At 43.7% G+C, this 21,532-nt stretch overlaps 1 protein-coding gene across 2 annotated transcripts in view; it reads left to right on the top strand.

The window, feature by feature from the left end:
* KAZN (kazrin, periplakin interacting protein) overlaps positions 1 to 21,532 on the top strand; it is a 993,570-nt gene that overhangs the window by 151,245 nt on the left and 820,793 nt on the right. The window lies entirely within an intron of this gene.

Below are 21,532 nucleotides of genomic sequence, written 5' to 3'. Positions count from 1 at the left end.
AGTTCATTTGTGTCATTTTTTTTAGATTCCATGTATAAGTGATATCATATCATATTTCTCTTTCCCTGACTTACTTAGTATGATGATCTCTAGGTCCATCTCTGGGTTATTGAATAAAGTTTTATTAGTACGTGGACAGGACCATTCATTTACTTGTTTTTGGCCCATCCCTGATTTAAGTAATCGCTGTGACACTGAAGCTGGACTTGAGGACACACACACACTCTGTCCCTCCTCCCAGCATCTCTCCAGTAGGGCTGCCTTGACGCTAAACATTCTCTGGCACGTTTATCCCTCGGAGGGTGAAGCAGTATTATCAATAATGTAAACTCACCTGTGGTCTTATGAGCAGGGAGCTTCAGACGTTGAAGCTGCTGCATGAGGTGTGCTGGGAACCAGCTTCTGTCCCTCAGAGATGTGTTAAACCCCCCAGTCTCTTCCATGCCATCCTCCTGAAGGAGGAGAAAACCAGCACTGCCCCCACGCAGTCCAGGAAAGGGGGTGTGAGAATCGGGAAGGCAAGAGGCGCCGACTGCAGGGAAATGAGAGTGGACACCCCTCCTTGTTGTCTTACGAGAAGGGCCAGGTCTGCCTTTTTACACAGCTGTCCTGAGACCCAAGCCAACCCTTGACCACATCCTGTGGAGAGTTAATGGTGTGCGCTGCCCAGGGAGGAAAATAAAATTGTAACAGGTGCCACAGTAACTGAATCTCAGGGCCAACTCGGAGCAACCTGGAGAGAGGATGGTGTGAGTTTCTGCCAGCCACCCCCAACGCACTGGAGCCCCCCATCCTAAGCACCCTGCTTCTTCTCGTGCCTCCCCTGCTGACCTGAGGTTTCCCTGCCATCTGTAGAGACACCAAAGGTCTCCCCAGGAGACAAACAGAATCACCTTCACCCTTTCATGGTCTCCTGCTGCTCCTTAGTCACCCAAGATCCCTGTGTCTTAGTTCTCTGCACATAGCGTTTTCTCATAGGGTATCAATTTGGCATAGCCATGTGGTAATAAAACATCAATGGATAGGAGAGGAATACATTTTAGTAAGAAACAATTGTGGAATGCAATATACTTTAGACATTAAGTGAGTGTGTTCTAGAATCAGCAACCTGGAGTCAAATTCTAGCTCTGCCACCTGCCAGCTGTATGCCTTTGGCAAGTTTACCAAATCTCTCAGAACCTCTGTTTTTTTTTTTTTTAATGAGATGATGGACAACACCTGATCAAATGGCTTTGCAGAGTTGAGTGATTTTGTGTAATTGCCTAACAGTGTCTAGCTCAGAGTAAGTGGTCTGAAGGTGGGACATGATAATAGTGCTACTGTACGTTCAGGTGACAGAACTTTTCTATGAATTTGTCCTAGAGTGTGAAGCATCTGAGTGACTTAGAACTAGGAGGGTAACAAGAGCCATCTCTACCCTTTCCTGGCAATATGTGCGTGTGTAAACATACACACACATAGTGGTCACTAGCTTCCAAGACCTTCCCGTGAACCCAGTGTGATTGGAATGGCAGCTTTATATGAACTGTGGTCTTACTCACAACATCTCTGGGGGCTGATGTTGACCCAGAAGTTGTTGTCAGCCTTGTTCCTCTGTTTTCTCATGAAATCAAGCAGTCCTCCCACACTTCCTTTCGTTTAGCAAACATTTATCAGTCATTCACTGTGTGTCAGATTATAATAGGACCCGTCAACAAAACAGACGAGGTCTGTTCCCCAGTCCAGTTGGAAGCAGACAACATTAATCAAATCATCACACAGAGATTTACATTTTTAAAGACCCATCTGGCTGCAGGGAGGAGTATGGAGGGAAGGCAGTGATGGAGGCAGGGGGACCCATGAGGAGGCTAACAGCCCCTTGGGAACCAGCTGATGGTAGATCAGATGGGCATTGAGTGGTCAGATGGAGAGGAGTGGGCACGTCAAGGAATGATCAGAAGGTAAAATTAAGGAGACGGGGTCAGGGGTTGGAGATGGAGATGGTCAGCAGGGACCCTCTGGCTTCTAGCTTGGCCCTGTGGGGTGAGAGCTCCGGGAGAAGGCCAGATTGTGAGCAGAAGGTATACATTCCATTTGGACACCTGGATAGGATGCCAGTCAGATATTAGCTCTTTGGGCCTCAAAGTAATTCTCCCTGCTGTTTGGCACATTCAGCCTGACCATGTACAGTGGAAAGATGCATTCGTAAATCTCCTGGCCCACGTTATGTGCACACATACACAAGTTACACTCATCCTTCAAATAAACATCATGGGGGAAAAAAGCAATCATTGCCTGTTCTCTGGTAGCATGTGATGGAGCAAGTAAAGTTGATCCCTACAAGAAAAGATTCCAGTTTCCCTGGAATCTCCGAGGTGTCTAAGCCTCTGAGATGATCCCTGGGTTCTTTGATTCAAAGATTCTCAATCCTTCCACAGCACAATTATTCCCTGGAGCAAAACCATCACCCTGAATGCCCTTGAGTTTGCTGTCATGTTAGAATAAATCCATCCATCTCTGAGAACCATAGTAGTTTTTCCATTACATCTTATAATTAGTTTGAGAATTTTTCTAGAAAAACTTGATGGGAATTTGACTGAAATTATTGATCTCTTTAAAACAATTATTTATTACTATGATTTTATACAATTTTTAAAGGTTAATTTACATTTACAGTTATCACAAAATACTAGCTACATTTCCCGTGTTTTACAATACATCTTTGAGCCTATCTTACATCCAAAAGTTTGTACCTCCCACTCCTGCACCCCTATATTGACTCTCCATCCCCTACTGGTGGCCACTAGTATGCTCTCTATATCTGAGAATCTGCTTCTTTTTTGTTATATTCGTTGCTGTGTCGTCTTTTTTAGATTCCACATATAAGTGATATCATACAGTATTTGTCTCTCACTGTCTGACTTAATTCACTTAGCATAACACCCTTGAAGCCCATCCATGTTACTGCAAAGGCAAAATTTTGTTCTTTTTCATGGCTGATTATATTCCATTGTGTACACACACACACACACACACACTATATGTTCTTTACCCAGTCATCTGTTGATGGGCACTTAGGTTGTTTCCATATTTTGGCACTTGTAAATAATGCTGCTATGAACGCTGGAGTGTGTATATCTTTTCAAATGAATGTTTTGGGTTTTACACTTAAATTATCACAATTTCAGGGCTACTGTAAATGGCATTTTTAATTTTCAATTTATAATTTTCTTTTTTATATGTAAAAATACAAATTATTTCTGTATTTTGATCTTATATCCTGTGAAGATGCTAAACTCACTTATTCTAATAACTTTTTGTAGATTCTTTTTTTTTGAGGGAGAGAGAAAAACTTGTTTAGCACTATTTACATGTTGATTGTTTTATTTGTTAGAATAGTTACTTGTAAAATAAAATAACACTATCCATTAAAATCAATATATACCCATTTAAAAATTTTAAACAGTATGAAAATGTTTAAAAAGAGAAGTCATTCAGCCATCCTAATCTCATGTGCTAGAGAAAAACTATGGTTAACTATCAACTCTTCTTCCTTATTTTTTATAACTATTTAAACATGTATGGGTGTATATATACATTGAGATTCTTCTACAAATTGCTCTTTGAATTTAACAATAATATATTTAACAATATGTATTTGCCAATATTATATATATTTAATATATAACATACATATTTAACTATATATAATAACTTCTCTAACAATAGTATAGTTCTGAATCTTTCCAAATCAGTCAAGGACTGCAAGAATTTCATGGGCTTTCTGGAACCTTTATAAATTTCTCACACTGGTTAACCTTGTTACTACCTCAGCTGTTTCCTGTAGAGATCTTGGTAAAACTCTTGTAAGAGGGATGGGTCCTTTTTTGCCAATGAAGAAACTAAGACTTGGTGAGGTCAAGTGGCTCTCCTGTGTTTGTACTTTTTCTACTCTGATACTGCCAAAGGCAGCAAGGAAGGGAGGGAGCCCTGGGGTGGCTACATTCCCACTTCATAGCCAGTCTGTGGAACAGATTCCTGGAACTAGGGTTAGTGGAGCAGCTGGGAAGCGGTGAGGAGGACCTGGGACTCTTTTTCTATTTTCCTTGGAATTTTCTGTGTAGACAATCATTTAGTCTTCAAATAAAGCCAGTTTTATTTCTTTCAACATTTCTTTCTTTCTCTTGCCTTCTTGCACTGGCTAGAACTCCCAAGCAGGAGTGTTAAACAGGAGTGAAGACAGTGGTCACCTTTATCTTGTTCCACATCTTCTAAGAGAAGCATTCAGCCTTTTCCACTAAGTATAGTGTTTGCTGTATTGTTTTAGTAGATGTATTTTATCAGGTTGAGGAAGTGCCCTTTTATTCCTAGTTTTCTGCGAGTTTTTATCAGGAGTGGGTGTTAAAATTTTCAAAAAACTTTTTAATGTATCTGTTGAGATAGTCAGATGGTTTTCCCTTTTTAGTCTGTTAGTGTGGTGAGTTACACTGACTAATTTTCAAATGGTAATCCAACCTTGTATTTCTGGCTTCAACCTCACTTGGTAATGATATATTATCCTTTGAATATACTGCTGAATATAATTGGCTAAAATTTCATGAAATATTTTTGCATCTATATTTTTGAAAAATACTGGTTTGTGGTTTTCAGATAAAGACATGTCTTTATCTGGTTTTGGTATCAGGGGATTGCTGGCTTCGTGAACTGAGCTGGGGAGTGTCTCTTCCTCTCTTTCTCTCTCTCTCTGTATATGCATTATTTCAACCTTAAATATTTTGCAGATTTCACCAGTGACCATGTGGGCATGTAGATTTCTTTCTGGGATGATATTTAGCTACTAATCTAATTTCTTTAATAGATAGGGGACTATTCAGATTGTCTTTTTTTGAGTGAGCTTTGGTAGTTTCATTCCTGTATTGGTAGTTTATCTCCTAATCACTATTGGCTACAGAGTCTTTCTGGATTTTCGTGATCTTTATTTACAAGAAGGCAACTTTTGGCTTCATTGATTTCTGATCTTATCTTTGTTATTTCCTCTGTTATTCTTATTTTGGGTTTGATTTTTTCATCTTTTGATAATTTCTTAAAGTAGAAGCTAAGGCTTTTGCTCTTAAATCCTTCTTCTTTTCTAATAGCATTTTACATGATACATTTATATGCATAAATATAATAGCATTTTATGCTTTACTTCTCCTGTAAAGTAAAAGGAAAATGTCAAGTATAAAATATCACAAGAATCTCACAAATTTGGATGTATTGTGTTTTCATTTTTCACTCAATTCAAAATATTTTCTAGTTTCTTTTTATTTTATTTTATTTTTTATTTTGCAGGGGAGGTAACTAGGTTTATTTTTACAGGAGGTACTGGGGATTGAACCCAGCGCACACTAAAGCATGTGCGCTACCATTTGAGCTATACCCTCCACCTATAGTTTCTATTGTTATTTCTTCTTTGACCAATGGGTTATTTAGAACTGTGTTGGATTTGCATGATTTAAGTTCCTATAAATTTGTTGAGGGTCGTTTTATGGTCCAGAATATGGTCTGTCTTGATAAGTATTCCATGTGCTCTTAAAAGAATTTGTGTTTTGCTATTGTTGAGTGGAGTGATCTATAAACGCCATTTTGGTCAAGTTGGTCGATAGTGTTGTTCTTGTCTTCTATGTCTTTACCGATTATCTGTGTCCCTTTTTCATTCATTGTTGGGGGAAGGCTGTTGAAATCTCTAATGGCAATTGTGGATTTGTCTGTTTCTTCATTTAGTTCTATCATTTATTGATTCATATACTTTGATGTTCTGTTATTAGGTTCATACCATTTAGTATCTTTTTGTCCTCTTGATGAATTGACCACATTAACATTATGTAATGTCCTTCTTTTTCCTTGGTAATATTCCTTGTTCTGAAATTTACATTGAAGGAGATAAACATATACCATCACAGCATTGTTTTTATTAGTGGTCACATGCTTTATCTTTTTCTACCTTTTAATTTTAATTTTATTTTTCTGTCTTTATATTTTAAATGGGGCTTTCATAGAATATGGCTGGGTCTTCCTTTTTATTCAGTCTGACACTCTATGTCTTTTAATTGAGGTGTTTAGACCACTTTCATATAAGTATCAATATTGTATTCAGATATACTATTTTGTTACTCATTTCATATCTGATCTTCAATCATTTTACCTTTTCTAATTTTTTCAATTAATTATTTTTTATGATTCCGTGTTATCTTTAACATATTAGCTATTCACTATTGTCCTTTAAAAATAGTTACTCTGTGTTTACAATATATATGCATATATATCTTTAATATATCTCAGTGCCCTTTCAAGTAATACTCTATCACAAGAACCTTGCAACAGTATACTTTCATTTCTTCCCTTCTATTACTTGAGATATTTTTGTCATTTGTTTTACTTTGTATATGGTCTAAACCCCACAACACATTATTGTTGTTTATGCTTTAAATAGCCAATTATCTTTTAAAAAGATTTATAAAAGGAAAAATGCTTTCTGTATTTACCTTCATATTTATAGTTTCTGGTGCCCTTTATACTTTATTGTAGATCCTAATTTCCATCTAGCCTTATATTCTCTCTGGCCAAATGAAAAATTTTCTAAATGTTTCTCATTATGCAGGTATATTGGTGATAAATTCTCTCAGCATTTGTTTCTCTGGAAAGAAAACTTTTCCCACCATTATTACTATTTTTTAAGATATTTGGTTCTCTCCAGAATTCTTGGGTTAGAGGTTTCTTCCCTTTGTGCTTTAAAGACATCACTACATTGTCTTCTAGCTTGCATAGTCTATGATGAAAAGATCGTTGTATTATTATCTTTGGCCCTCTATACATAATATGTCTTTTTTCTCTGGTCACTTAAAATTTTATCTTTATCACTAGTTTTCTGTTATTGTTATTTTGCTTGGAGTTTGTTCAGGTCGTTGGGTTTGTAGTTTCCATCAAAACTAGAAAAATTTGGCCATTATTTATTTAAGTATTTGCCTGCTTGCAGCTTTCCTGGGACTTTTGCATGTATGTTAGCCACAAGCTAAAACTGTTCTACAGTTCACTGAAGCACTGTCCATTTCTTAATTTTTTTGGGAGGGGTTAGTCTCTGCTTCATTTGGAATGTTTCTATTGATATGTCTTCAGGTTTATTAATATTTTGTTCAGCAGTATCTCATCTGTCAATCCTGTCTAGTATATTTTCCATCTCTGAGTTTGTGTTTTTCATCTCTAGAAGTTTGATTTAATTTTTATTCACAGCTTCTTTCCATTTCTCTCTTACGTTTTTCCTCTACCTTTTTGGACATATGGAATATATTTATAGTAACTATTTCAGTGTCCATGTTTGTTAATTCTGTCATCTCTGTCATTTCTAGATCTGTTTAGATTCATGGAGTTTTTTTCAGTTTATAATTGTCAGATATAAAACTTGCCTTGGGTACTCCATTGTAGCCAGAAGTAGAAGTCATGCCTATTACTTTATTTGCGTGTATCTATGTAGCTACAGGTGAAAGGCATCAATTATTACGTATCTCACTATAACATTTTTTAAAATGTCAAAGCATTTTGTTAATGTTAAACTTTTATCTTTTTTTTCTCTTTCAGCAGTTCTTTTGGGAGTGGTTATGGATTCATTAGACACTCTATGGACCACCTTCACTAAAATATGCACATGGTCATACATACACATTAGCATGCAAATTAAAAAGTACAGAATAATCTGAATCTCCCCTGTGGACCTTGGAGGACTGTCTAGGCCCCAGGTGAGAATCTGCTGTAATTCATATTAGCTTTGTGTGATACTTAGGTGATCAGAAAAATGCACAGTTTCTGCCCTGCTCTACGTTGCAGGGTTACCATGAAAGAGCACATTGGCAGGGTCAAAATACTTTAAAAGCATTATGGAAACACACTGTATTCTTTTGCGATGGTTACAATTACTATTGTTACCATCATCATCATTTATCGTGGTTAATTCTTGTGATAATTTAGTTTTTTAAATTTACGAGAAACCTGTATGTAGGTATACACGTAGCTTATTGTTTAAAAAGGATTTACAATAGTATAACCACCTATTTGCATTGAAAACATGGTTCTTGTTCTCTGTTTTCTCCCCTCAATTTTGTGTCTCCTGGTTGAGTAGTCGTCCGACATATTCCTACAATTTTTGCATTGATTTACAAGTAAGTGTTGTGTAATGTACTTTGTGAAATTCATTTTTCTGTGCTATTAAATCAATAAAGATGCCATTTATGGAATAATCTTTTTCAGGTATGTCTCTGAGCTAGTTACATTTTATTTTTCAGTATTGGCTATGTTGCTATATTCTTTAATAATGCAACAACTTGCCTGGGTTTCAGCCTAGCCCTGTGCTGTTTTTTCTTCCTTTCCTACCCTCTGTTAGCAAGATGGAAACCATGGCTGCATCTGCCTCCCGACATCCCACGTGCATTCCTACTATTCCCCTTCTTCATGTTGCGCCATCTCCCTCTGGCCTGCCTCTGCATCCTCTCCCTTACGGTTTGTTCCTATGCCCCATCCCAGTCGCCACCCATCCAGAATTCTCCTCCTCCTCCTCTCCAGGTAACTCAATCCCTTACAACCTTTGGATTCAGTTTGGGTCTTCATGACCACCTGGACCCAACGCCATCTCCCTCTCCTCAGAAGTCCTGGACAGTGAACTCCTATGGTGGCTGATTCTGTTTCTAATGCAAAATCTCCAAAACGTATCGTTAAATTTTAAAACATTTAGAAATAATATGACTAATCATGCCATTTATAATTTAAAAGCAAACCCCACAAAAATCTATATATTTCTATGGATTTGTATTTATGGAATTTTTATATTTCCTTCTAGGACAAGGAGGTTCTAGACAAGTCAGTGAGCAAGGTGACACTTGGATGCAGTCAAAATTTATTTTAAAATCCCTTAGGAAAAAGCTGCTTTGGAGTCAAGTCAGTCCGTCTTTAATGTCAAATGCAGCTTAGTATTGTTTCCTCTTGTGTTAGAGAAGATTATTCTCTTCAAGGACCAGATGAAGATGATAGCTTGCAGTTAGGGGCTACACCGTTCAAGCAAAAAGAAGTATGTCTCTTTAAGATGCTCACACCATGGCAGGCTCTGTGAAGCTGAGAGCAGGCTCCCAGCAGGAGCATCTAAACGCTTAGGTCAGGACGGCTGATGTTGTGTGGCACTGTGTAAGATTTAGCATCCCTCCCTCACTGCCCTGGTTGTTTACCATCACCATTCACTTCATTGCACAATGAAATAGTCTTCTGAATATTTCTCACTGCCTCCTAGGGGGCAGTACTTGCCCTGTCTGAGAACCACTGAAGTCGGATCACTTCCCCCAGCTCATTCTTACTTACGTAGGCACGGGCTCTATGAATGCAATGGCTGTTGAGTGGAGTCACCTGCTGTGTGTATTTAAATAGGATTTGTTTTTCACTTTTTTCTTTCTGAGCCTGCATAATTGAATTCCTAACAGCTATATGTTCTAAGGGTGTCACCCTACTGTTTCAGCTATCTGATGCTTTGTAACAAACCATCTGGAACATAGTGATATAAGAAAACCCCATTTTATTAAGCGCATGGATTCTGTAGATCAGGAATTTATGTAGGACCTAGTACTTCCTTCTTCTCCACAATGTCTGTGGCCTCGGGGTCGGGAGACTTGAGAGGCTGCGGTGGACTCAGTGGTTGGGGGGCAGGGGGCTGGAATCATCTGGAGGCTTCTGCATTCACTTATCTGTCCCCTGGGCTTTGAGAATAACGCAAAGGCTGGGTTCAGGTGGGGCTGTCAGCCTCACCAGAAGGGGCTGGAACACCTGCACGTGGCCTTGTAGGGGAGGAAGAACTTTTCCCCTGCGCCCTCCTAAAATGAGTTCAGTGGCTGGGGGCCCTGAAAATTAAACTGACAAGGGACAGAGCGACAAGAGGAAAACAAGAGCTGATTAACACGCGTAGTGTGCAGACATGTGGGAGAAACTCAGTGCTGAGTAACTCAAAGGGGTGGTTAGAACATGGGGCTTATATAGCATCTTAAAGAACAGTGAATTTGTAAAGAAGTGGTGAGATGAAGGAGAAAGGGCTGCAAACTGGGAAGGTAAATATATGGGGAAACTAATGGAACAGAAGGGCAGTTTTAGAAGGTCTGTTGTGCAGGCTCCTCTCAGTGCTGTCTCTGGGCAAAGAGTTGTCCCCAGTGATTGAGTCTGAGCCTGTTATGAGAATCAGGGAGGCAGAGAGTTTTTTTCTTTTCCTTTCTTTTTTTTGGGGGTGGGGGCGAGCATCTACTGTCTCCCAGTTGTCTTTGAAGTGGTATGTTTTGGAGTGGCATATTCTAATCCACAGCTTGCTCATGTGGCTTGGGGTTCCTCACTACATGGCAGCCTCAGACGAATAAACAGAAGCTTCGTGATCTCTCACGAGCCAGCCTTGGAAGCCATGCAGCACAGCTTATGCAGACTCTGCTGTCAAAGTTCAAAGGATTTCTCCCTACCAGAAAGACATTGATGTCTTGCAGACAGCAGCAGAAGTAAGCAACAGCCCCTAGTTACAGAGTAAGGTGTGTGTGTTAACCGCAAGGGAACTTTCTCCAGTGAAGATCAGATTTACTCTTTGTTTTGTGAATTCAACTTGGATTATGGAATGCCTCACTGCCTTTCATATCCAGTCCGTTGGCTAAATCTGGCTTTTAGATGTATTTGTCTTGGTCAGCAATTTGAGTTAACATTCTGAAAAGTACAGTTAAGCTATTTGAAGCTGTCGGTAAATTCAAGCAGAGAAGTTAAATCAGTTCCCCAGGTGAGTTGAGAACTTACCTTCCTTGTATCTCCTTCGACATAAAAATGCTGTCTTTAGGGCACAGTGGTTTGTATCATAATAAAGCATTTACTGAATATGCGAAGATATTTGGAGAATTTTACATATATTGTCTCATTTAACCCTCACCACAATCTTATAAGTTGGATTTTTTGTTATTCCCATTTTACAGATGAGGAAACTGAGGCCCAAAGGTCTTAACTTGCCCTAAGCCTCCTAGCCAGCCCAGAGCTGGAGCTCCTGACTCTGCCTGTCTTACCTGTAAGGCTTGTGTATCCCCTTCTGACTGCAGTCTCTTCTGAAATTTCAGCATCTTGGTGTCCACTGATGCAGACCAGTCCTGTGGCTGTGAGGGTGGGGAGGGGGGTGAGGCTAGCTAGAAATCATCTGCCCTTTTAAACTCCCCTTCCAAACAAAATAGGGCTTTTTACTCCATGTTCAAGTTAAGTAGGTGATTAAGTGGGTTTTATTTTGCCAGTGGTTAGTGAGAATTGAATTAAACTCTGCAGTTATAGTCTGTTCCTTTGATGCTGGGTCTCCCTTTGCAGTAGAAGGCAGACAGCAGTGACAATTGCAATGTTATGTAAATGACCACAAGGAAACAGGTTGCTGTGGGCCACCTGGGAGCTTGAGGAACTGGCTCTATCCTCCACTTGTTTCTGCCTCTGGCTTCCCTTTAAAATGCCCTCCAGCATCGCCTGCCCAAATCTATTTCCCTTTCTCTCTCCTTTACCTGATTGGCTCCTTCATTATTGCTCTAGGGTTGGGGCCATTTGGCCTCCCCTCTCACAGCTCTATGCGGACTGTGTCTTTAAGTTCTTACAAACATCTCATGCCTTATGGACACTGCCAAGCTTCCCTGGGGCTGTCTAGCTGCCTCATTACCCAGGGCCTGTCTTTGATTTACTTTAGTGTCTAGTCTCTTGTATTTACCTTCTGCTTCCATCCTCTCTGGGGTGTGAATAGGGGTGCAGTGGGAGGGAGGGGGAGCAGGGTTTATGAAGTATTGCATGTTGGATGGTCATGCCACATACATGGTATTCAAAGGGCAAGTGAGGGGACAATTTCATATCTGCCCATTAGCCCTGCACGTAGGGGCGTTTCCAATCTTCTCTTAAGGTGGAGTTCAGGGTTTGGGGTCTGGGCCCAGTCTGTTACCAAGTCCAAACTCGTTCTGCTCATCGCACGACAGGCCAATAAATCGGGAGGTGTTGGGGCAAGGAATGGTGACTTTATTTGGAAAGCCGGCAGACCGAGAGGATGGCAGACTAATGTCTTGGAGAATCATCCCACTCTAGTCAGAATACAGGCTCCTTTTGTACAAAAGAAAAAAACAGGAGGGGGTGTGATTGGTTGTTGCAAACTTCTTGGTGTAGGAATTCTTTGTTCCTGCAGCTGTCCACATGGGCCAGGTCGTGGTGCTGCTGCAAAACCTCCAATAAAACAAATGTTATTCTCTATTCTGCACCTTGTTATCTTTATCTGAGTGCAGAGCTAGCAAAACTAAGCGTAGAAAATAGGGCACAGTGGTCAAAGCTAAGGAACAGATCTAATATGGAGTTGGACTTGTTCTTTTCTATTACAAGTCTTGGGGGTGAGAGAGAGGGGTCCACTTGGAATTTGATTGAGCAGCCTCCCCGTGACAGCTCTCCCGGAAAGCTGGCATGAAATGCCCCATGTGAGATTTGACGAGTGGAGGTGAATACAGGGAAAGTCAGGGCCCATTGCTGGCCAACTAGAGCTTTCATCTTAGGATGGCCCTTGTGTGTTAGATTCTGGAAACACCTGTGTAAGAATCATCTGGTAGAAGAATCAAATTTGGAAAAGCCAAGCATTCGATCTTCTTTCCCTTCTTCCTTGCTGCCTTTCTTCCCCCACACTCTCCTCTTTTCTCTCTTTCCAGAATGAACATTATTTGGAGTTGGCTCTAAAGTAATGGGAATAATCACATGAAACCCGCATGTACAGCCAACATAGTATTAGTAATAACCACCATTGCTCCTGACCACCAGTCGCTAACAACTGGCCCCCACGACCAGCCCCAGGATACTGCACTGTTCCTGATGGGTTTTCTTAGACCCTGCCCACATATTAATAGACAGCCTTTTATTAAAGGCTCTTAAAATCCCCTGCTTGAGGTGGCTGTTGTGGGACATAATGGGGTGGTGGCCCAGTGACACAGGTTGGTAAGAGCAGAGGCCAAGGAAAGTTTAGGAAAGTTTAATAGGCTGCTACAGACAACAGCAGGAAACACAGACTGAGAGGTGCCTGTGTGAGCCCGGGGTGGGGGTGGGGATGTGTAGGGTCTTTTATTGGGCGGAAGGGGCTGTGAACACAAGGAGTAGGGGCTGCATGATCAGTTCACGCACAGGTGTCTGATTGGTTGTAAGATCTGCCAGGGACTGTTCTGAACAGTGGGATTTACAACTCTGGTGAGGGCGGGATGTGAGCCCTATCTCCCAGGGTTTGTGAGATGGGGTCTGCCCTGGGGCGATGAGTTTTGTTAGGGTAAACACACATCAAGAGATGTTTTTTAACCTGTAGAAATACAAGTATGCGGAGTGGTCCTGCGGTGGGGAGTGGGGATTAAGGTGTCAATGGCTCCAGGCACACAGAGAGCCCAGGGGTGGGGGTTTTATGATTCTGGAGAGTGCCAGCCGGCTGCACAGTGGCTGTCTGAGTCCTGCCAGGAACCTGAATGATAACAGAGTCAACAGGTAGTAGAACTGGGATTGGAACCCAGCAGCCTGACTCCAGAGAGGCTCTCGTGTTGGGACGTCCCCAAGACCATCCCCAGGGGCGCTGGTTTGCCAGGAGGGCTCACAGGACCCAGCATATAGTCATACTCATTGCTATGATTTATTACAGCAAAAGGACCCAAAGCAAAATCAGCACAGGAGAAGGGTTCCTGGGGTGGAGTCTGGAGGAAGCTGGGCACAAGCTTCCAAGAGTTCTGCCCCAGTGGAGCCCCGCGGGACACACTTAACTCCCCAGCACTGAGCTGTGACAATGCGTGTGAAATGCTCCCCCCCAGGAAAGCTCATTAGAGACTCAGTGCCCTGGGATTTTTACCGGGGCCTGTTCACATAGGCACCCCCCTGCCAGTACTCGGATTCCAGACTCCCAGAAGGAAGGCAGGTGTTCAGCCTAAACCATACTGTTTGCACAGTTTAAGCACAGGGATCCACTCTTATCATACGAGAAGTTTTGGAATTCTCTGCAAATTTAAGCTTCTAGATACCAGCTGAGAGCCAGCTTTGCAGGCAGGACTTTCAAGAATAGGAGTCACACCTGCTATGTTAACCCTCTTCTCCTTTTCTCCACAGCTCATAACCCTCCCGTTGTTTATTGCGTGTTTATTATGTGCAAATCACTGCATTGGGAGAATAGCATCAGTCATCTCTTTGAATCATGGCACATGAATCCTGTTTTTATCCCCTTTTGCGGATGAAAAATTTGAGATAGACTGTCTTGGGCAAGGTGATACAGCAAGCAGGTGGTGAAGTCAGGACTAGAATCCAGGTTAATCTGACCCCAAAGCCTACTGAAAGCTGGTGAGGGTGCGGACGTGAGTAGGGATTGGAGGGGAAGGTGGGGAAGGAACGTGAACAGTGGTTACTCCCAAGTGAGAGGACTGTGACTTCTGGTTTCTTCTTTAGGCGTTGCTGTTGTCTATTCTTCCTCCCCAGTAGACATACATTGTTCAATCAGAAAATTTAAAAATAATTTTTTGGGTGAGTTGCCTTTAATATATAAATAAACCCAATTATAAAGGCAGATTAAGTGTTGGGATGCAAATGAATGCGGCTAAATTACTTGAAGCCAGTTTGTTCTCTCGAGCAGGTTAAACATGCTCCTTGCGATACTGCTGACACGTTGTGTTTGCTTAGCAAAATCTTTTCTCCTAGATAGGGCAGAGGTAAGCCTCAGCTCAGCTAGCTGAGTTAGCCAGAACACTCTTGATTAATAATCATCGCAGGCAAAGATCTGTCTCCCATCAGCCCTCGAAACTTCCAAACTAGGAAGGTAGTTTTGATACAGGAGAAAAAATGAATGTGGGGCCAGAGGAGGGCCGTGTCCCAAGCCTGGGACGTATGTGCCTCACCAAGTGTGGGTCCTTGGCTTCGCGCAGGAAAGAATTCAAGAGCGAGCCGCAGTTGAGTAAAGGTAGATTTATTTAGAGAGATCCATACTGCATAGAGTGCAGGCTGTTTCAGAAGGCGAGAGAAAGGCCACAAGGTGTCGGGGGTCAGTGCAAAGGTTAAAGTAAAAGTAGGTGCACACTCCACAGACAGAGTGTGGGCTGTTTCTGAAGACGAGGCAGCCAGTGAGGCCGCGAGGCTTGGTGTTGCCAGTTTTTGTGGGCTTGGTAGCTTCACATGCCAGCAAGTGGGAGGACCATTCCAACTGCCCTGGGGAAGGGGCTGGGGTTCCCAGGAACTGGGCCACTGCCCACTCTTCGACCTTTCATGGTCAGCCTCAAAGCTGCCATGGCACCTGTGAGAGTGCCATTTACCTTGCTAACATTACAGTGATTGTATCATGAAGCTCAAGGTCTCCCAGAAGTCAGCTCTCCTGCCCCCTGGAGCCTCAGGGTCTACTGGGAGTTGAATCTTCCACTAGTTTGGTGTTAATTGCTGTGTCATTCTTTGAATGGCTGTGTCCTGCCCCCTTCCCTCCTGTCTCCGTTTGATATTTTTAACCTAAGATAAAAAAGGATGGAGCTGAATTCTTACCAACTTCAGTGAGTGAGGTCCTGACATCATACAGGAGGGACATTATTTCATGGGACTGTAACAAGTAAGTCAAGGAGAAACAGACCAGCTAGACCCAAAGCGAACTTTCAGCAGCACAAAATCCAGGGTCCCAGGGAAGCCACACTCAGTGCCCGGATGTAATTATCTGCCCACAAGGCTTCCCGGTGCTGCTCAGAGGAATAAGAAGAATTGAGGATCCTTGTTAATTCAGTCTCTGACAGAGAGACCCCGGGAGAAAATGGGTGACCCCACTTCCTGCTTTCTGAGCATCCGCCTGTGAGTCTTCAGGTTTGCAAACTACAGCTGATGTCCTTTGTCCAGTGGCAACAGTGTTCACCCAAGCTGCCGCACCGTGTTGGCATTTTAGGATTAAGAGTCCCCCATCTAAGCGCCCTGGGGGTCCTCTGAGGTGAGTTCTGTGCATCCCCATGGATTAGCTTCCTACAGCTGCTTTGCTAGTTTCCTGGAGCTGCTGTAACCAGCTACCCCAGGCTGATCAGCTTAAACCACAGACACATACTGTCTCCCAATTCTGGAGGCTAGAAGTCTGAGATCAAGGTGCCAGCAGGGGTGGTTTCATTCTGAGGCTCTATCCTTGGCTTGTGGACGGCTGTCTTCTCCTTGTGTCTTCACATGGCCTTCCCCTCTGGGTGTCTGTCCCAGCCTCCTCATAAGGACGCCGGTCCTACTGGATTACGGTTCACCCCAACAACCTCCTTCTACCTCTCTGAAGATTGTAGCTCCAAATACAGTCATATTCTGGGCACACGGTTCAGTTCATAACAGCTGCTGTAATAGATTACTACAAGTTTATCAATTTAAGTAACACAGATTTATGATCTTACAGTTCTGTAGGTCAGAAGTCTGACCCAGGTCTCACGGGGCTAAAATCAAGGTGCTGCAGCTCATTTCTGTAGGTTCGGGGCAGCATCCGTTTCTTTGCTGTTTCCAGCTTCCAGAGGCCCCTTTTCTCCATCTTCAAAGCCAGCAGGAGAATCCTCCTCAGATCACATCGCTACAACCTCTTCCATAGTCACATCCCCCTCTGCCTCTTGCTCGCTCTCTTCCACTTTTAAAGACCCTTATGATTACATTGGGCCCAGCTGGACAATCCGGGCTACTCTCCTTAAGGTCAACTGGTTAGCAACCTTTATTCCACCTGCAACTTTAATTTCCCCTTGCCAAGTAACCTAACATCTTCACAGGGACTAGGGACGAGGATGTAGGCACTTTGGGGGATCTATGATTCTGCCGACCACATCCGACTACCTGGACGTTAACACAGATAATCTCTTTGTGTTAATGCTCTCCAAATGTAGGGAAAAATCTCTCTACTTTATGGGAAAACAAAGACAACCTTATTGCTGTAGGTTTTGCAGGACTGCCCATATAGGGTTATGGGGATTAGAGGAGAGACTAGATCTTCACTGACTGCGACATCTTGATGTTATTATGCCAGGGGAGGGCGGGTTCTACTTGCAGGACAGGGTGTAGCTCCCTGGAGCTGGTGCAAGAGGCAGCTCGTCATCTCTGCACCGCATGGCCCCGCTCCTCTCTGTTGGATCCTGCACATCTCCAGGGGGCTGGGTGGGTCTGTCTTCTACTCTTGGCTCTGCCCCCACAAACTGTGCAAACAGCCTTTTTTCCTGCTGAGGGGAATGATTTGCCTTAGGTAAGCAGTTATCCACTTTGCTCCTGAAAACCTTCCTGAGGAGCATTTTGACACACGAGTGGGTTCGTTGATGGGAAAAAAAAAAGGTTTTCTGCCATCTGGTTTAGAAAAGGTGGTGAGAGAGCGTCTCCCTGCTCTTGACTGTTGCTGCAGACAGAACCGCAGAGCTGGGAAGGAAGGAGGAGCCTCAGGATCGTGAGTGACTAACCCGGGGCCTGGGCTCTGCAGTGGCCAACCTAGAACTTGAACCCCAGGTGTCCCAACAGAGAATCTCATGTTGTTTCCATCACATCAGCAAATCTCGTGTTATTTCCACCACGTACCACCTTTATAACCATTTATAAAAGCCATTTAATGTTAACCTCGTGACTATTCTATTTAGAGGGTGTTTGTCCAGGAATGTGTCCCCTTTGCCATTTTTTTCAGAGCAGGTAACTGCTTTATTTTTCCCTCTTGAAGGAGTAAACCATTTGTTTTGTGTTTGTTGAGTGGTTTCATTTTATTCCTAATGCATTTTTACTGTTTATCTAAATCAGTTTCCTTTGGCCCTCATTCCTGAAGCTATTTGTTCTTTTTTCTTTTTTTTTTTTTTGGCAGTTCTTTATTTTTTTTTTAAGTCCCTTTGGTTCTTTGTGGCTTGAGGTGGGGTATCACTAGAAAAATGAATTGGGTGTCTCCCTTTTCTGCGCAGAGTGGTCTTGTTGGAACTCTGATAGTGTCGTCACTCTGTGTCTCGTGTGATGCATTACTCTCAACGGTGCTTTTCAGCATCTGCTGTGTGCCCAGTTCTGTGCTAAGCAGGAGGCACAGACCCTTGCCGTCCAGGTGGGTCAGCCTAGTAGTGAGAGAAGGACATAATTCAAATAGCCACATGAACGAGCTCATAGTTACAAACCAAAAGAGGCAGTGTGAAGCAAGGACTAGAGTTTCTTGCGTGTGTGCAGCAAAAGGAACCAACCTATCCTGGGGGTGGAGGCTGGGAAGTGGTTGGAGAGGTCATCCACTTGGCCAAGGATTGGAGTGTGAGCTACTGGGGGCAGAGAGAGAACGTTCTATACAGCAGGAACACCACGTGCAAAGGCCCTGGGGTGGAAAGGGAGCTTAGTTGTGTTCTCTTCCTTCTGGTTGTCTGGTTTCTGACCCAGGCATTCCTGAGCCTTGCTTGCCCTGGGAACCCTGTGTTTCTGGGTCACATCCACACCTTGCCTGAACACCATCCCCTAGACCCACTGGTTATTGAAGAATGGCTTCATCTGGGAACCTCTGTCCAACAGTGACCAAATGGAACACAGTCAAGGAGGCAAGCATGTGCTTGGCCTTCCCAGTCTGATCCACCACCAGTTCCCTACCTTTTCCCATTAAGACCGTCAGATAGGGTTCCATGACTTGGTGCCTCAAAGGATTGCTCTTAAGATCAATTGAATTAAGATATTTGAATGTCTTGGAAAACTCTCAGGTGCCAGGGACACTTGTTAATGTCCACTTCTGGTGGAAGAGTCTCTTTGGGAATGCCAGATAAGCAATAGCCTCTGGGAGCTTGTGAGAAATGGACATCAGGGTTGGATTTGAAGTGATGGGAAAGATACTTTTAACCTAATAATGATCTCGCCACTGCTCATCCCTTACCTACACGCCACACGCTTTTGCAGCAGTTCTTTGGCATAAAATATTTGAGATTGGTTTAGGCACTATGACACAGCCACATAACATTTTGGAGAGAAGAACAACAGATGACTGGAAAATTAGGGGAAGAATGCTCGACACTGAATTCCTTATCCCGCCATGAATGAAACCAGAAAGGGTAGTACAGGCAGAAAATACCTAAGCTTACTTGATTTGCATATCTGAGGAGTTTCTGAGGATTCTCCAAGCCTCCAGACAAAACCCAACACAATTCCGACCCAAGCTTCCTTTCCTTTCCATTGTTTTCAGAGCAAACAGAGGGATGTTGTCTCTGCAACCCCCAGGCGACTGTAGAAAATGGATTTAACAGCTGTGATGGGAGGCAGGGGCTCAGCCAAATCTTGTTACACTCCTCTCCAGGAATGCTAGCCTGTGTCCACTAAGGGCTGCTTAATGTGTTCCCTCTGGAATGAACCACACCCTGTTCTCAACCTGCCTACAGCCAGCCAGCCTGCCTTCCCCACCTCCCTGCCTTCGAGGGCTGCATCTTTTAACCTCCCAGAGCCTCCCTTCAGGGGTGCAGTGCCATGGGTCCATCTCCATGGGTCCAAACTCCTGATTTTCAGTGGGGTCAATCCTTAGAGTAAAACTGATTTTCAGTTAATCTCCACTGAAGTTTGATGATGAATGACTCCCATTATTCTTGGAGAGGAATTTTCAGTTTGGCTAAGTGGTTTAACCCAAGTGAGTCTTGGTTTGGTGGGACCCCAGAAGGCGTGGGGGGCACATTTGGTGATAGGAAGTTTTCCCTGGAAGCCCTAAAATGGGGCTCTTGCAACCTCTGCCTGTGTGTCTGTGTTCGACTAACATCGGTGGGATCCGTGCAGGCAGAATCAGTCCTTCTTCCTCTGCTTTCCGGCAATACACTCAACCATCTCTCCTTCCCTCCCTCCTTCCCTTCTCACTTTTGTCACCTCTTTCTCCCGACACATTCTCAGAAGCGCAGATTGCAGGCTGGCTTGTCACCTTTGGAGGTTTTTCACCCCAGGTCCATTTGGAGCCAAGGTGAGAGGACTGGTATTTCCTGACTCTCAGAGACTTTCTCAGATCAGTGACACCCCCATCCCACCCCGACAGCCTTAATTCAGCCCTTGGAACTGGTGTGGAAGGAGAGCAGTGAGCAGGCAGACAGAGCCAGCTATTGTCAGAGCTGTTCAGTCATTTCCCATTAGCCCAAGATCTTTTCTGCCTGCTTTGGTTTCTTACATCAAGATCCCTCTTTATCGCAAGAAGAACTAAATAAATAGCTCCTTTCCCAGCCCTATGCAGACCCATACTGATGGGTGGGACAATGGCTGAGATGAACACATTGGAAGGACATGGGGGTGAGGGTGCTCGAAGAAGGAGATCTGGCGTGTGGTCCCATGTATCATTGCCGCAGATCTCAGACGGGCTTCTGCTCGAGGCCTGTTTGGGTGATTTCTCAAGTCATTCAGGACTGTGAACTGCAGAGATGAGGCCGCTTACAATGAGTGGGGCGGAGATCCTGTGAGATAGTATTGGTGGAAGCCCTTGCTAAACCAGATCAAAGCACGTCAGTTCGTGAGCTGTGCATGCTGTGCTGCGTGCCCCGAAGAAACCGTGCCTCTTGGTGACTTTCCATCTGGGAAAGGGGACACGGTAACTCCTCAACTCTGTACGTGTAGCCTGCTCACCTGAGGCCAAGGAACCTACCTGGCCTGCTTTCACTCACTCACTTCATGTTCCTGAGCAAGTTGTTTCTCTTTCTGGGCCTTAGCTTCCCTACGTATGAAACAAGGGCGTTGGGCACGATTTCTAAGACCCTGTCTCTGCTTCATTTCTGAGTCTGTCTATATTTGACCAAATTCCAAGTTGTCCTCCACGTTGCAGCCAGAAACTTCATTCTGGTAGTTGACCAAGGGTCTCCCCCTGCTAAAAATACATCTGCAGTCCCCTATGGTCCTCAAGATGAAGTCCAAGTTTCTTAGCCAGGCATCCATGACCCTTTAAGACCTGTGACTGCAGCTCCTGCCTCTTTCTCCAGTCACCTGCATCCCAGCCATTGGACCACAGAGCTCCAGAAGCTTGCTGTGGCCCCTAGGCCTCTGGACCTCCTCTGGTCCCACCGCTCCTTCAGCTGCCTGCCTCTTATTCACCTTCCAGGTCTCAGCTTGACAGGCACGTGTTTCTGAGAATCCTTCTCATCACTCCCTCCAAGCCTGGGGGAGGCTCATGCCCAGAGTGCTCCTGGATCTGCTGCTGTCTCAGTCCTTACTGTAGAATGGTGTGATTCCCTGCCTTACTCCTCTGTCTCCCCCATAAGCAACTCAAAGGATGGGGCTGTGTCCTGCTCCAGCTGTGTCCCCAGGTCCTAATACCAGTACCTGGCATGGAGCAGACAAGCAAGCAGTGCTTGTCACCTGAACCGTCTTTAAGTGGCTGTGCTGCTGCAGAACGTAGCGCCACGCCTGCACGCATCTCCTTCCCAGGAGGCAGGCCGTGGGCCGCATTTCAAATGCTCTCTAGTGGATTGATTCAGGCTATTTCTAAATGATGGTCATTCCACTTTCCAAAATAACCGACTATCTACCAGTGGGTGGCATGGACCCCCTGTGCGCCCCATCCTCCCTTGTTTCCCTGATGTGA

Source organism: Vicugna pacos, chromosome 13 (assembly GCF_048564905.1).
Source record: "Vicugna pacos chromosome 13, VicPac4, whole genome shotgun sequence".
NCBI lineage: Eukaryota > Metazoa > Chordata > Mammalia > Artiodactyla > Camelidae > Vicugna > Vicugna pacos.
The sequence above is the reverse complement of the archived record's forward strand: the minus strand, read 5'-3'. Positions and strand labels throughout refer to the sequence as shown.